The sequence below is a fragment of the Coccinella septempunctata genome, chromosome 5 (assembly GCF_907165205.1).
Source record: "Coccinella septempunctata chromosome 5, icCocSept1.1, whole genome shotgun sequence".
Classification (NCBI taxonomy): Eukaryota; Metazoa; Arthropoda; class Insecta; order Coleoptera; family Coccinellidae; genus Coccinella; species Coccinella septempunctata.
The window spans coordinates 31,060,311-31,073,624 of NC_058193.1; the positions used below are offsets into that span (position 1 = coordinate 31,060,311).

Sequence of the window (13,314 nt, forward strand, 5' to 3'; positions counted from 1 at the left end):
AAAAAAGTGCAATTTCTCCCGCAACGCCAACTTGCCATTTAAAGCGCCACACATTGTGGTCTTTCAGGGCCACAATGATTAATTAATTACTTTCTTGGCCAACACCATTTCATCGTTTCTTTATAAACACCTACGTCGAAGTGTGGTTTAATTGGTTCCTTCGACTGATGACTAACAGTACGAATGTTGTGTTTCTATAAAGGGGCTTTTTAGTCATATTCCAACGAGTTCCTTTCGCAAATATCGAGGAGATGACATAAGACGAAACAAGATAGTTAATTTAAATTTTCAGCCGAATTCGATATGGCTGCGTGCTGTGAATTCATTATGTTCTGAGAAATGCTGATTATATTCAATTTAAGAGCCGCTTGAATATTGTCGAAAAAGCTCCTTCGTCATCATCAATTGATGACCATTGGCTGAACAGAATCTGACTCCACACATCGATTTTCACATGTCACTACTATAAACACAAATTTTAATCGGTTATTATGATTGGGCTTGGCTCGAGTTTTCACCTATCAACATGGAGCGTCCATTTTCTTCAAATTCATCATCGATACTTTCAAAAATATGATATATTCTCAAAGAGCATGTACGAGTTTGGAATACCAGCTTTATAGGTATACCTTCACCCACCTGATGATCTATTGCGATAGAATAGCACGTGTAATGGTTGAATAACACGTCCTAGTTCAAATCTTTCAATTCAGTCTCTAGTTCTTCTATGTAGAAGTAGGAATATAGGTAATATTCTAATAAAAACCCGAGCATCCGAGCAAACAAGATGATGATCCCTGAATAAAGTTAGAAAGCAAGATGAAGTGGTTATTCGTCAGATTATTAAGTCCCAGGGATTTCTAGAAGAGGTTGCCCTTTTGGAAAAATCCCCAAAAAAAATGGGGACAGTTAAAAATTCGTCAAGATCGAACGGTTGCACCTAGATATACGAAATTCTTAGATTTATTACTAGAAGAGTAGCGCTTTCAGAATATGTATCACATTTCCATCTACGGTGACTTTTATTGGGAGATAAACGACTCGAAATCTGAACTTTGAAAAATCCTGAAAAAGCTGGGTTCAGTTGAAAATTCGTCAACACCGAATGGTTGCACCTGGATGGATGAAATTCTCAGATTTATTACTAGAAGAGAATATGTATCACATTTCCATCTACGGTTACTTTTATTGAGAGATAAACGATTTGAAAGCTGACCTTAGAAAAATCCTGAAAAAGCTGGGTTCAGACCGAACGGTTGCATCTAGATGTATGAAATTCCCAGATTTATTACTAGAAGAGTTTCTCTTTCAGAGTATGTATCACATTTCCATCTACGATTACTTTTATTGAGAGATAAACGACTCGAAAGCTAACCTTCGAAAAACACTGAAAAAGATGAGTTGAATTCGTCAAGACCGAACGGTTGCACCTAGATGATTGAAATTCTCAGATTTATTACTAGAAGAGTTGCTCTTTTAGAGTAGCTCAATATTCAACAGATTTCTCTGCGATTGTTGAACATTTTTTCAAATGAAGACACGGTTTCTTGCACATCAAATTACGCAGGCATCTCACCATATTCAAGATACCAACAATAAGCTTAAAATCCATACCATCCCTCACCTACTTCACGACGCGTAGGTAAATAAGGGCCGGTTAAACCTTTCAATCAAATTAATAACAAAATCTCGTCAATCAAGGCGATGGCGGTCGCATTAGCCCTAGTTGCCTATAAAATTTGTCGGTTATGAAGCTCATTAAGCGGCTAGGTGTAGGCGACGTGCACGAAAAATAATTCCCAGTCTGCATTTCAGTAGTAATAATGAGTGACAGTAGTGAGTTACGCTTTCGGAGGCGACACTAACTGAGGGAAAGAGAGTGGCATCTTGCCAAGCCCCGAAAGGCACACCCCGATGTATATTTAGCCCGCGGAATATCCGATCTAGGACGAATGTCGGATACTATACGCGGACTCTCCAGATTCGAGCAATATGTATCACTTCGGGGGCTTTTTAAAGCTTCTTCTGCTACGTACGCAGGCAGAGGATTCGCCGACTTATCCATTTCCTCAAGGGAGCCGCGGCTATACTTCTCATGGCATTGACCTCGAAGCTGTCTTGGAAGAAGGGAAGTGGCCAGCCAGGTCGCCTTATCTGAATACAGTGGACATTTGAAATTTAGGTTTTGTTCCCAAATCCGAATCTGATGGTTAACAAAATCGAATCCTTAGTACCATTATGAATATGTTTTCTGTGTATTTATTCATTTTTTGTCCTTGAATTACTCAAAACCTTAATGGAATTGGCATAAAAACCACGACAAGGTCTCATCAGTCTGGATCACTCTGGAATCAAAGGAAACAAGTGGACAACACACTCGCCAGACAGGGAGCACAAACGTCACTCACTGGGCCAGAACCTTTCTGTGGTATAGGAAAATGCACCAATAAATACCACATATAAGAAAGAGTAAGGAAGGATTAAACCAAAGGAAAACACTCTAGGAATAGATCATTCCAAAAAGTCCCTTCAGGAGTTTGAAACTAGATCCAATAAGTGTTTGGATTGTCGCCTTAGGTAGCATATGATGAGGAGTTTTTTCGTTGACCCACTCTGTACAGGGTGGGCAAAATTCGATGGGATTGAATGACAGCTATGTAACTGTAAGAGCTAGGGAAAATGGATGGCACGTTTCCGACCTCAATTTTCAAAAGATTGTTAATGGCCAAAACCGCATCCCTGTATCTTCTTTGTTTTCAAGTTATAAGTGGAAACTCATTTTTCGGCTCTTCGTACTGGTGCCTCTATTTCGTAAAGTATCATTGATATCGAAAAACAAATGTTCATTCTACAGACACTTTTCATGTAGAATGCAGTGGCTTAGTCAAAGATTTTTTCAGTCCGCCTCTTCAGTTATATAGTGATAACTTTTATTTTCTCAAATATAAACCCTGTGTTATTTTTACATATTCCAGTCCCATATTTTCTTCTGATTCAGAATATATAATATAAGTCGTATCTCTAATTGTTCATCCAATAAAAAAACTGAAAAACTAGTTCGGTCAAGTTGGCAGTTCATTTTCATTGATAATATGATAATGAACTTTATGCTCTTATGTTGTGTCAGGTTACGACAGATTTTGGAGATCACTTTCATTCCGGATATTTGAGAAGATGCTCGGGAAATGAGGAAATTATGAGAATTTCCATGACTACTTCATATTTACCAATTAACTTCTACTAGTAGTGGCACAGCTTTATTTGTGAAGGTGTTTGAAAAGGCTGTGGCGCTGGTATTTAAATTATCTACTAGTTGAAAAGGTTTCGGAACATATTCAGTTGAATCTAGGTTCATGAAATTTCCTGAAAGTGATTCATTCCATATTGGAAAATTTCTCATGCTTTCAAATATCCGGAATTAATGAATGATCTTCAACGTCTCTCATATTAGTAAAAATAATGAGGTTTATTCTTTGAAATCTACAAGGTTGTTAAAATTTTAATATCTCAATAATAAACCTAAGGAAATCCACTAAAGGCAAAGGCTGTGTCATTTAATAACCGGGCACAGTTTAGGAGCATAAAGTTCATGATCATATATCAATGAAATGACCTGCCAACTAGACCGAACTAGTTTTTCAGTTTTTTTATTGGAAGAACAAACAGAGACACGACGTATGTTATATATTCTGAACCAGAAAAAAATATGGGACTGAAATATGTAAGAATAACACAGGGTTTATATTCGAAAGAATGAAAGTTATCACTATATCACTGAAGTGGCGGAGTGAAAAAAATCTTTGACTACGCCACTGCATTCTACATGAAAAAGTGTCTGTAGAATGTAACATTCGTTTTTCGATATCACTGATACTTTACGAAATAGAGGCACAAGAACGAAGAGCCGAAAAATGAGTTTCCACCTATAACTTGAAAACAAAAGAAGATAGAAGCATGCGGTTTTGGCCATAACAATCTTTTAAAATCGGGGTCCGAAGCGTGCCATCAATTTTTCCCTAGCTCTTACGGTTACAGAGCTGCCATTCAATCCCATCGAATTTTGCCCACCATGTAGATTTCACTATAGTGTAGAGAATTTATTCTGAGTATAGAATTATTTCCTACACAACAAAGGGATGAGAGAAAAAATATCAAAAGACCTCTCCAAACGGAACATTATTTCGAATTGAATTCTATGTTGAATAGCAGTGTAAATTTAACAACTTGGTATCCTTTCGAAAAGGTCTTTTGACTGTCGTGAAATGAATCAGTAAACGAATGAATTTAACCTTTTATTACTGATGACGTCCCTTAGCCATACTCCAGTTTCTTGCTTTTATTTGGTTAGGGGTTGAAGTTACGAAGAAGACAAGTCGTTTTCTTCTTTCCAATTTTTTCATTGACCCACCCTGTACGTCCCTTGATATCGTCGTCGAGAAATCCTCCAGAACTGACCATAAATCCCGTAGACGCTGTCTGGACCACCTACCTGTCATCGGTACAAAACTGCCGACGTGTACGATTCCCAAAATCATCGGGATCTCATCATCTGACCCCAAAGCCGCTACCAACCGTCCCGAGATCAGATGATAGACCGAGATTTCTGCCATAATTCACTGGCCGCCTTATGCTGAGCACGTGTGGAGCATCTCAACGACCCTCTTTATTGCTTTTCTCGGTATGCCACAGTTGCCAGGCGAGGCGATTTCACCCGAAAATGCGGTGATGAATTTTCAGAAGAATGGTTCTTGTAAATTTTTCTGTACCTACTAAAATTTTTCATTATGAAATATAGGTACTGCTCCACAACAGTTACGGATATCGTATTCAGTCGTTTTTAAAAGTATGTAATCTTCGAGAAAATCGCTGTAAAATCATTTAAAACTCAATAACAACTTGAATCGATCCAATAAAAATCAGTATGAGACATTTCGTCAATCTGGTCGCCTTTTTTCTGAAGTTTGGTTCTTTGCATATGCTTCATGAATGTTCTTATTTTGAAATGAAGTCAGTTTATCAACGGCTTCGATTTGAAACGAGTTTTCTGAAAATGCCAAGACGTAAATTCACAAACACTGAGGCTAATAGGGCTATCGGAATGCTACAGGGTGGCCTAACTCAGGTTGTTGTAGCGGAAAGGCTCCAAGTCAGCCAAAAAGTGATATCTCGACTTTGGAATAGGTTCAGGGAGACAGGTTCCAAGTTGGAATGACCAGGGCTTGGTGGGCGACGAAAAACAACACCTCCTCAGGATCGTTTCATCACCGTTTCGGCGAGAAGAAAGCCTACATCTACGTGTACAATGCAACGGAATACTCTTCGAAATGCAGATGGGGTCCAAGTTTCCATCGAAACCATCAGACGACGTTTGAGAGAGGTGAATCTAGGTTCTAGACGTCCATTTAGAGGAGTTCCATTAACACGTGACCATAAGCGTCAAAGACTGGAATGGGCAAGGCAACATATCAATTGGAACGATCAATGGCGTACTGTCCTTTTCACTGATGAATCCAGATATGGACGATTTTCAGATTCTCGAAGAATAAGGGTATGGACAATCCCACGCATACCCCGTAATCGTCACTATGTCCAAGAAGTACATCCATTCCGAGGGGGTGGTGTTATGGTATGAACCGGGATATGTTTCAACGGGCGCACAGATCTACACATTTGTCCTGGAAATATGACCCCCTTACACTATAGGCAGCATGTCATTGACAATGTTCTGCCAAATTTTCACGCTGCTATTGGTGAAACTTTTCAATTTCTAGACGATAACGCTAGACCGCACCGTGCAGCCATAGTTGAGAATTCACGCGAGGAGCTTGGTATTCCACATTTACCAATACCTCCGCACTCACCAGATTTGAAATGCATAGAACATGCATGAGATATGCTCCAAAGAAGATTAGATAATCATCAACCTACCCCAGAATCCTTAAATGATCTGAGAGAGCTTCTGCCCCGTTTATGGAACCAAATTCCTCAAGAAATGTTCAACAACCTGGTGTGTAGTATGCAAAGAAGATGTCAAGCTGTTATTGATGCTCGTGGAGGCCATAAATTGTATTGATAGTCTTAAAATGCTTGAATTCTATGGGAATAAAATTTCGTTATTTAGCTCGATTTTTCTTAACAACCCTGTATACGCTGCAGACTCACAGGCTTAAACTTATTTGCAACTTGAAATCATATTAATATGAATTTTCATCACAAAAATCTTATCTTAACTATATTTTTTTGCAATTTAAGTCAATATCCCTAACTCTTGTGGAGCAGTTTATTTCGTGCTCCATTCAACCTTTTTTCGTTCAGATTTCGGAGTTCATTTACTGCACCCTCAGTTCGAAGATGTGGCAATCCCGTTTTCCCACTGGAGTCACTGGACGTGGGACAATGCAGTCAGTGACAACACGTGTTTTCAGGGTGGTGCGAACCCGGCTACAAAACTGTTTTTAACAACTGGAGTCGTAAAGTCGAGTTATGTGTTTGTTTTATATTTTGACGAATGGACGGGGTCTGGTGGTGGTTTATTATCTGGTTCAAGGAGATATAAATCAGAATGTGGTTCTCGTTATCCAAAGTGGGTACTCTTGTTTTACTGCCGTTTACGGTTCATCGCTTTGGGACCAGAAATATTCGGGGAAATTCTCGTTGACTCATATACCGGGTGTATTTGATGGTGAGGCTTTTTTTTCAACAGAAGGTAGAACTGGTCAAAATGAAGCGTTTCATCAAAAATCACCTATACAGAAGTTTCAAAATGATTAAGTTGAAAAAAAATAAAAACAATTACTGAAATAGATCCTTATACGACCCTAGGCTGTTTGTTAGCTGAGTTATCGCAAAGCAGTGGGAAAAAAGTTATATCTCCTGATTTGACCATGTGGTTTCGTTTAGGATATTGGCTCGTTCGATATTCAAGTGGTAATGAAAATGGAAACTTAGGATTGCCGAATTGTTTTAATTAATTTTTAGTAACTTACACGATTTTATGAAATGGCTCATTTCGATACCAACTGACAGAAGAGACTTAGGAGACAAGTGTAAAAAATAGAATAATACTTCTCAACCAATAAAATTCGTCTGAATTATTCACGAATTTTCTCACAATGGGCAACACAATCTTATTCTTGTTCGAACATTCCAACAATCGTCGTGAAAATAGGATGAAAAGGGGAAACATCATAACACTTTTTCAACATAACTAACATAAGCACTTTCAGGAAACTGTCTCGATTTTCTACATTTTTTTTTCACCCTAAATTGCACGATACAACAATTATGATTCTCCCAAAAGTGATCTGATGCATCTAATCCGATAAACTTGGTACTGAACCATTCATTGTCCAGCCATATGTTTATGTTTGGTTTCGTTTTTGCGAGGCCGGGAGTCACCTTCCACAGTCCCGTACTTGAAATTCAATGAAATTTTGTCGAACTTCTAGAGGTTGTATCTCAGCCATCTTAGATATTTAATATAGACAGTTTTTGGTTGAACGACTTATTTTGATGAGTTCTACATGTCAAAGAAAAAGCCTCACCTTTGAAAGCACCCTGTATACTGGGTATTGGAGGTACAAACGAAGAGGGGAGATTCCTTCAGTTATTTTAAGAAAAAAGTTCCATAAAAATGGGATCGCGAACGTTTCGATTTCGAGATACAGGATGTTAAAATTTGCACGTTTGAATTCTCAAACTGGTGTTTACCACCACCCACCTGAAGATGCTATCGTGATACGTGTCGTGGTATAAAAACTATTTTGTGAAAATCGTACAGTCTGTTTCAAGTTCATCTCAATACAGATTGAAAATCTATAGACCAGACTCCAGAGCATGGATATCATTCTGAACTAGCTGAACCCACATCGTAAAATTTCTCTACAACAAAGATGAGTGTACTCGAAAATTTTTCTAGGAAAAAAGAAGGAAGTTTCCCAATACTGGCATATCTGGAGATTTTCTACCTACGAGACAATTCGCAAAAGAGAACACAACAGTAGGTGGGATTACCATAATAAGTAATCCGGGTCACCCACGTCACAGCAGATCGAACCAATGTTAGGAAAAAATTGTTCATAAAAGCGAACAATGAATGCACTCGATAAGAGTTGCTACAGCGATATGGTCATGAAACAGATAAAATAGCAACTGTAACAGCATCACCAATACTTTGTGGAGCTAGAAAAGTTTGTCGCGCTACACCTGTTTCATGATCACAGTTGAATAATGTTGATAAAAACGTTGGAAATTCCACAGAAGCGAAGTAGGCAGTCTGTGCATGTCTGTGACAGTGCAAGAATTCCTTGTCCTACAAGCCTACAAGTAATCGTGAATAGGCCCTTTTTTGAGTAAGATACATCAAAAAGTCGGACATAAAAGAAGAATCAGATAACGATGACAAACTTGGCATTTTATTGAATATAATGATAAATAGAGAAGTATCCAACATCTACACAAGAAATGAAATAAAAGGCAGGAAATAAACTCAAAAGATACAAAACCCAATGTGATATGAAATAGCTGAACGAAATATCATCAGATGAAAATAAGAATTCTTTCCCTCCATTTTTGTTGTTGCTTAAAGTTTTCGTTGGCCCACCATTCCTAGAGTTATGCATCAGAGGATAAGCCCAAAGTTCACATACATGCATGTAAATTCTGCCTGTCATCTTGCTCCAATCCATTTTCACAAGGAAAAGCTGTGACATTTATTCCATTTCCATTCGAACGCGATGAAAAATTCAATTCGCGGTTAGCTCAGGAATTCTGGGGCTCGATGTTTTCTCCACTTCATTTATCGTCATTCCAATGTTCAACCGTTATAAAATTTCGCAAACGGCGGCCTCCGTTTTTAAGAGGAAATAAAAGCGTGAAGTACATTTTTCAAGTCACCGAAGAAGCCTGTTTTCGAGAACGCGTGAACAATATTTATGCGGTAAAGTACATTTAAAAGACAGGTCAGCCATAGAGGTGTCGTTGCGGGTCAAAATTCGGAAATAACTGGCATTTTCCTTTCCACTGAAGTGTACCTACTGAGTGTACTATTTACTGAGTGATCTACGAGGATGTATTGATATCTAGTTAGCCTAGACCAGTTTCATGCATAAAAAAATATTGTGTTACCATAGCAACGAACAATAGCTCATTAGAAGTGTCAGTGTGAAGTTTGAGGTTAAAAAAGTAAACCAGAGTTACACAATAAATTAAAAGAAAGAAGATGTTTACCGAAATTGTGGAAATCGAAAGATTGGAGTATCGAGCCATTATCAAGTACATGTATATAAAAGGGTTAAGAGGTATGCAGATTTACGAAGATATGCTTAATACCCTTGGTAATCAATGTCCTTCGTATGCGACCGTGAAAAATTGGACTGCAAGCTTCAAAAGAGGTGAATTTTTCTTTGAAGATGATGATCGATCGGGAAGGCCACTTTCTGTGTCAGTCCCCGAAAATATCGATGCAGTTCATGACATGATTTTATCAGACCGTCGAATTGGGCTAAAACGGATATCTGAAGCACTGAATATTTCATACGAACGCGTTCATCATTATAGTTCACGTCAAGATGTGGATTTCTTCAACCGAATTGTTACTATGAATGAGACTTTGGTACATTTCTACGATCCATGCAGAAATAAAGCAACAATTGATGGAATGGCGACACTCTGGTTCTCCAAGACCTAAGAAGTTTCGTGGCCAAAAATCTGCTGGAAAAGTTCTTGCTGACCACTCTACTATCCAAAGGTGTTTTGTTTCTGCAGGACAACGCCCCTGCACACAAATCTCATGTTGCCATGCAAAATATTCGTGATTTAGGGTTTGAATTACTAGTACACCCCCCTTATTCATCAGGTTTGGCTCCATCCGACTATCATTTCTTTCCTCAACTGAAAAAAGTTCAAAAGGTAGTAAATTTTCTTCCAACGAGGAGGTAATAAAAGCTGTGGAGGTCTGGTTTGCAGAGCAAGAAGAAACGTTTTTTTTATGTCTAGAGACGTTGCAGGTTCGCTGTAATAAATGTATCCAATTAAGAGGAGAATTTGTTGAGTAACAAAATAGTTTGTTCAGTTCTATAGTAGGCTAAGAATTTTTTAATATATCCTCGTATATCTAAATCTAATCAGTTTCATCTCAGTTTGATAAATTTTGAAGTCTTTTGAAGATTCTTAAACAGCCTCTTTCATAATCCATTCCAAATTTCCTCAAATTTTAAAGCCTCCCAGAGTCCTAATAAAAATTGAACTGAAGGAAGCTTCAAAAACTAAGGAGGATGCAAAATTGACTATGAAACTGGCAGTTAATCAATAAAAATTACGACACGAAGTTGTTGCCTATCTGAATTCAGCCATCATTGTAATTTTGCAATTCGTAGCTGAAAAAACCGAATGAACAATTTCATTATATCCTGAAAGTTGTAGTTCCTCCAAAAAACAACCTTCTCTCTCCATATGAGCACACAGAAGATTGAAGAACATATGTTACAGCGACTTCAGCCGGCCTGGACCACGTCCGACGTTATCCAAAGATCCCATTGTGTAAAATTCGCGTCGTGCTTTTTTTTCGCTCGACTCATCGAATTCCTTCGAATTTCGGGACGATACCTAGCGACCGTCAGGTAAGTCAACATTTGCTCGCGGTGCGTTGCCGTAAAAGGATTTTCGCGGCCTTCCTCCCATTCCGCTAACCGATGGACAAACAAGTGCAGCATTATGGTCGTTATGAATTGCTTAAGTCGGCCAAGAGCGAAAGTTGATGCAATCGATGGTGGAGAAGGATCGAGAATGTTGACTCCGCTGGGCGCAGTCTATTTGCCTTCGTTAATCCAATTTCGACGTCGTCGATCGCTTTTCCGAGGGGCAGTTTCCGTTTCTAGAGATCAGGGGATTTCCGAGATGAAATTCTATCAGGTGATGTCACCCTGATGGTCCAATCAATTGAAATGATCAACCTGGACATGCTGGGTCTTGAGGCCCTTTTTGTCGAGTCGAATTAAAATCCTTTTAATATGAACCACATTGTAGAGTTTTCAGAGCCTTGTACGGATTGAGGAATTGAGGATCTCCAATCTATCATAAACTCTTACGTGACCTAGATCGTACCTGCTATACGTGGATATATTGAAAAGTTCTTAACCTACTATAGAATCAAACAAAATTTCAATGTCAAAATATTTTATTACTCAACATATTCTCCTCTTAATTGGATAATTTTTTTACAGCGAACCTGCAACGTCTCTAGAACATTCAAAAAAAATGTCGAATAGTAATCTCAGGTTATTGTTCTACCCTTTTCCATCACATTTTTAGACACGAAACTTCTTAGCTCTTGGAGAACCAGAGTGTCGCCATTCCATCGATTGTTGCTTTATTTCTGAATCGTAGAAATGTACCCAAGTCTCATCCATAGTAACAATTTGGTTTATTAAGAAGTCTACATCGTTTTCAAATCGAGCACAGATCGAACGCGATGCTTCTACCCTTGCACGCTTTTGGTCAACATCCAAACATTTGGGGATCCATTTTGCAGCAATTTTTCTCATGTCCAAATTGACGTGAACTGTATGATGAACGCGTTCGTATGAAATATTCAGTGCTTCAGATATCCGTTTTAGCCCAATTCGACCTTCTGATAAAATCATGCCATGAACTGTATCGATATTTTCGGGCAATGACACAGAAACTGGCCTTCCCGATCGGTCATCATCTTCAACGGAAAATTTACCTCTTTTGAAGCTTGCAGTTCAATTTTTCACGGTCGCATACGAAGGACATAGATCACCAATGGTACTAAGCATATCATCGTAAATCTACTTACCTCTTAACCCTTTTAAATAAAGGTACTTGATGATGGCTCGATACTCCAATATTTAGATTTTCACAATTTCGGTGGACAGAAGAACCTTCTGAAACGCAGGCATTTAATTATGTTTCATCTATAAATTCCCTTCAATCACTCAATCTTATTTTTCTATTCTTTATGAGAATATCTTTCAAATTTCTCCCATCATTTAAATATTCAATACGGCAATATAAAACTCTTAATGGTCAATTTCGTCTTCTTAAATTTTGAAATAACTGTCCGGGCCATATATTCACGTTGTCGTGAAATGAATACATGCATTTTAACTCACCACAGGCATCTTTTCGTCACCGACGAGGCGAGAATATAGATTTCAACTTCAGATTTTGGTAGCAGATCATTGGGTATACTGGTATACCCATATTCATGCGTGTGATGACTATCTGGGGTGAGATCTAGAAAGTATGATGAATGATACTGGTGAAATTTGATAGCAGAATAACATTCCTATATTTCAGTGAATGGACACCAATCGATTTCGACAATATTTATGGTAATCTTTAGATCTATACAGAAAGCCGAATCATTTTTATAGGCGTAAACCTATCAAATAGCGAATTTATTTGTTTTTTTTTTGGTCGAAAATAATTTCATTCCAGTAAAACAGGGAAATAACCAAAAAATAATTAATTTTATTCAAAGATAACATAATGGTATCTAATTACTCTTCGGTTATTTGTTTCATATCAATCCTCCAGGTGTGATTAATAAACCAAGTATACATCTTTCTCATGTATTCTGAAATGCCTATGATGAAATATGTAAAAACATTGAATATGATTTTTCTATCAAAAAAGCAAGGAATTTTGAAAGAGCACCAATGATTTTTCCAGCCGATTGACATGAATTCGAGATTAATTCACTGAAAAAACAATGAAAACGTTGTTTTTCTCAATGAGATCTAACCTGTTGCTGAAAATTATGAAATTCTCCAAATAAATCATAGGATAATTTCTCCCCTGTATATTCGAAATCACCCTAACATCATTCACTCACCATTCGAATAATCCGACAGTTGAAACAGAGCATAACTTCGCTTCCGCACTACCACTTGCACATTCGAGACTAAAATTTTTTACGGAATGTTCATTATCGTGTATCGTCACATGCGAAAAACAATTTGAAAACACTGCGCGCTGCTTCAAGTTATCAACAGATGTTTTCATTCTGGCGGAACAAGCATTTCATCCTTTTTCAAATTAGGAAAATACTTCAGTCGAGTAGCCAGTAATTTAGTCAGTTAGTTAGTAGGACAGTTATAGAAAGTATTTAAGCTACTAATCTACTGCTCAAATGTAAATTATTTTCGAATTCTGAACCAAAATGGTCCCAAACCATTGGGTTCAAGTCCCTGCTTCAACAGAACATCTCTTTCCTCCGCCACGCCGTGCCAACCTATACAGAGTGATTCATCAAGAGTGGCGTAGGTACATACCCTTTGTCAAGGTCTT

The 13,314-nt window shown here is 38.0% G+C and overlaps 2 protein-coding genes across 5 annotated transcripts in view; one reads left to right on the plus strand and one right to left on the minus strand.

Annotated features, from left to right (window-relative positions):
* The window catches only part of LOC123313034, a 112,847-nt gene extending 99,926 nt beyond the window's left edge, over positions 1 to 12,921 (minus strand). The window contains exons 1-2 of one of the 2 annotated variants that reach the window (XM_044897699.1): positions 12,860 to 12,921; positions 12,135 to 12,258 (exon numbers count right to left, since the gene is read on the minus strand). The gene's annotated coding sequence lies outside the window, so the exon portion shown is untranslated. Of the gene's footprint in view, positions 1 to 12,134; positions 12,259 to 12,769; positions 12,787 to 12,859 lie in introns of those variants that run through there. The other variant, XM_044897700.1, reaches the window with a different exon arrangement.
* The window catches only part of LOC123313036 (integrin alpha-PS2), a 103,695-nt gene that overhangs the window by 5,840 nt on the left and 84,541 nt on the right, over positions 1 to 13,314 (plus strand). The window lies entirely within an intron of this gene.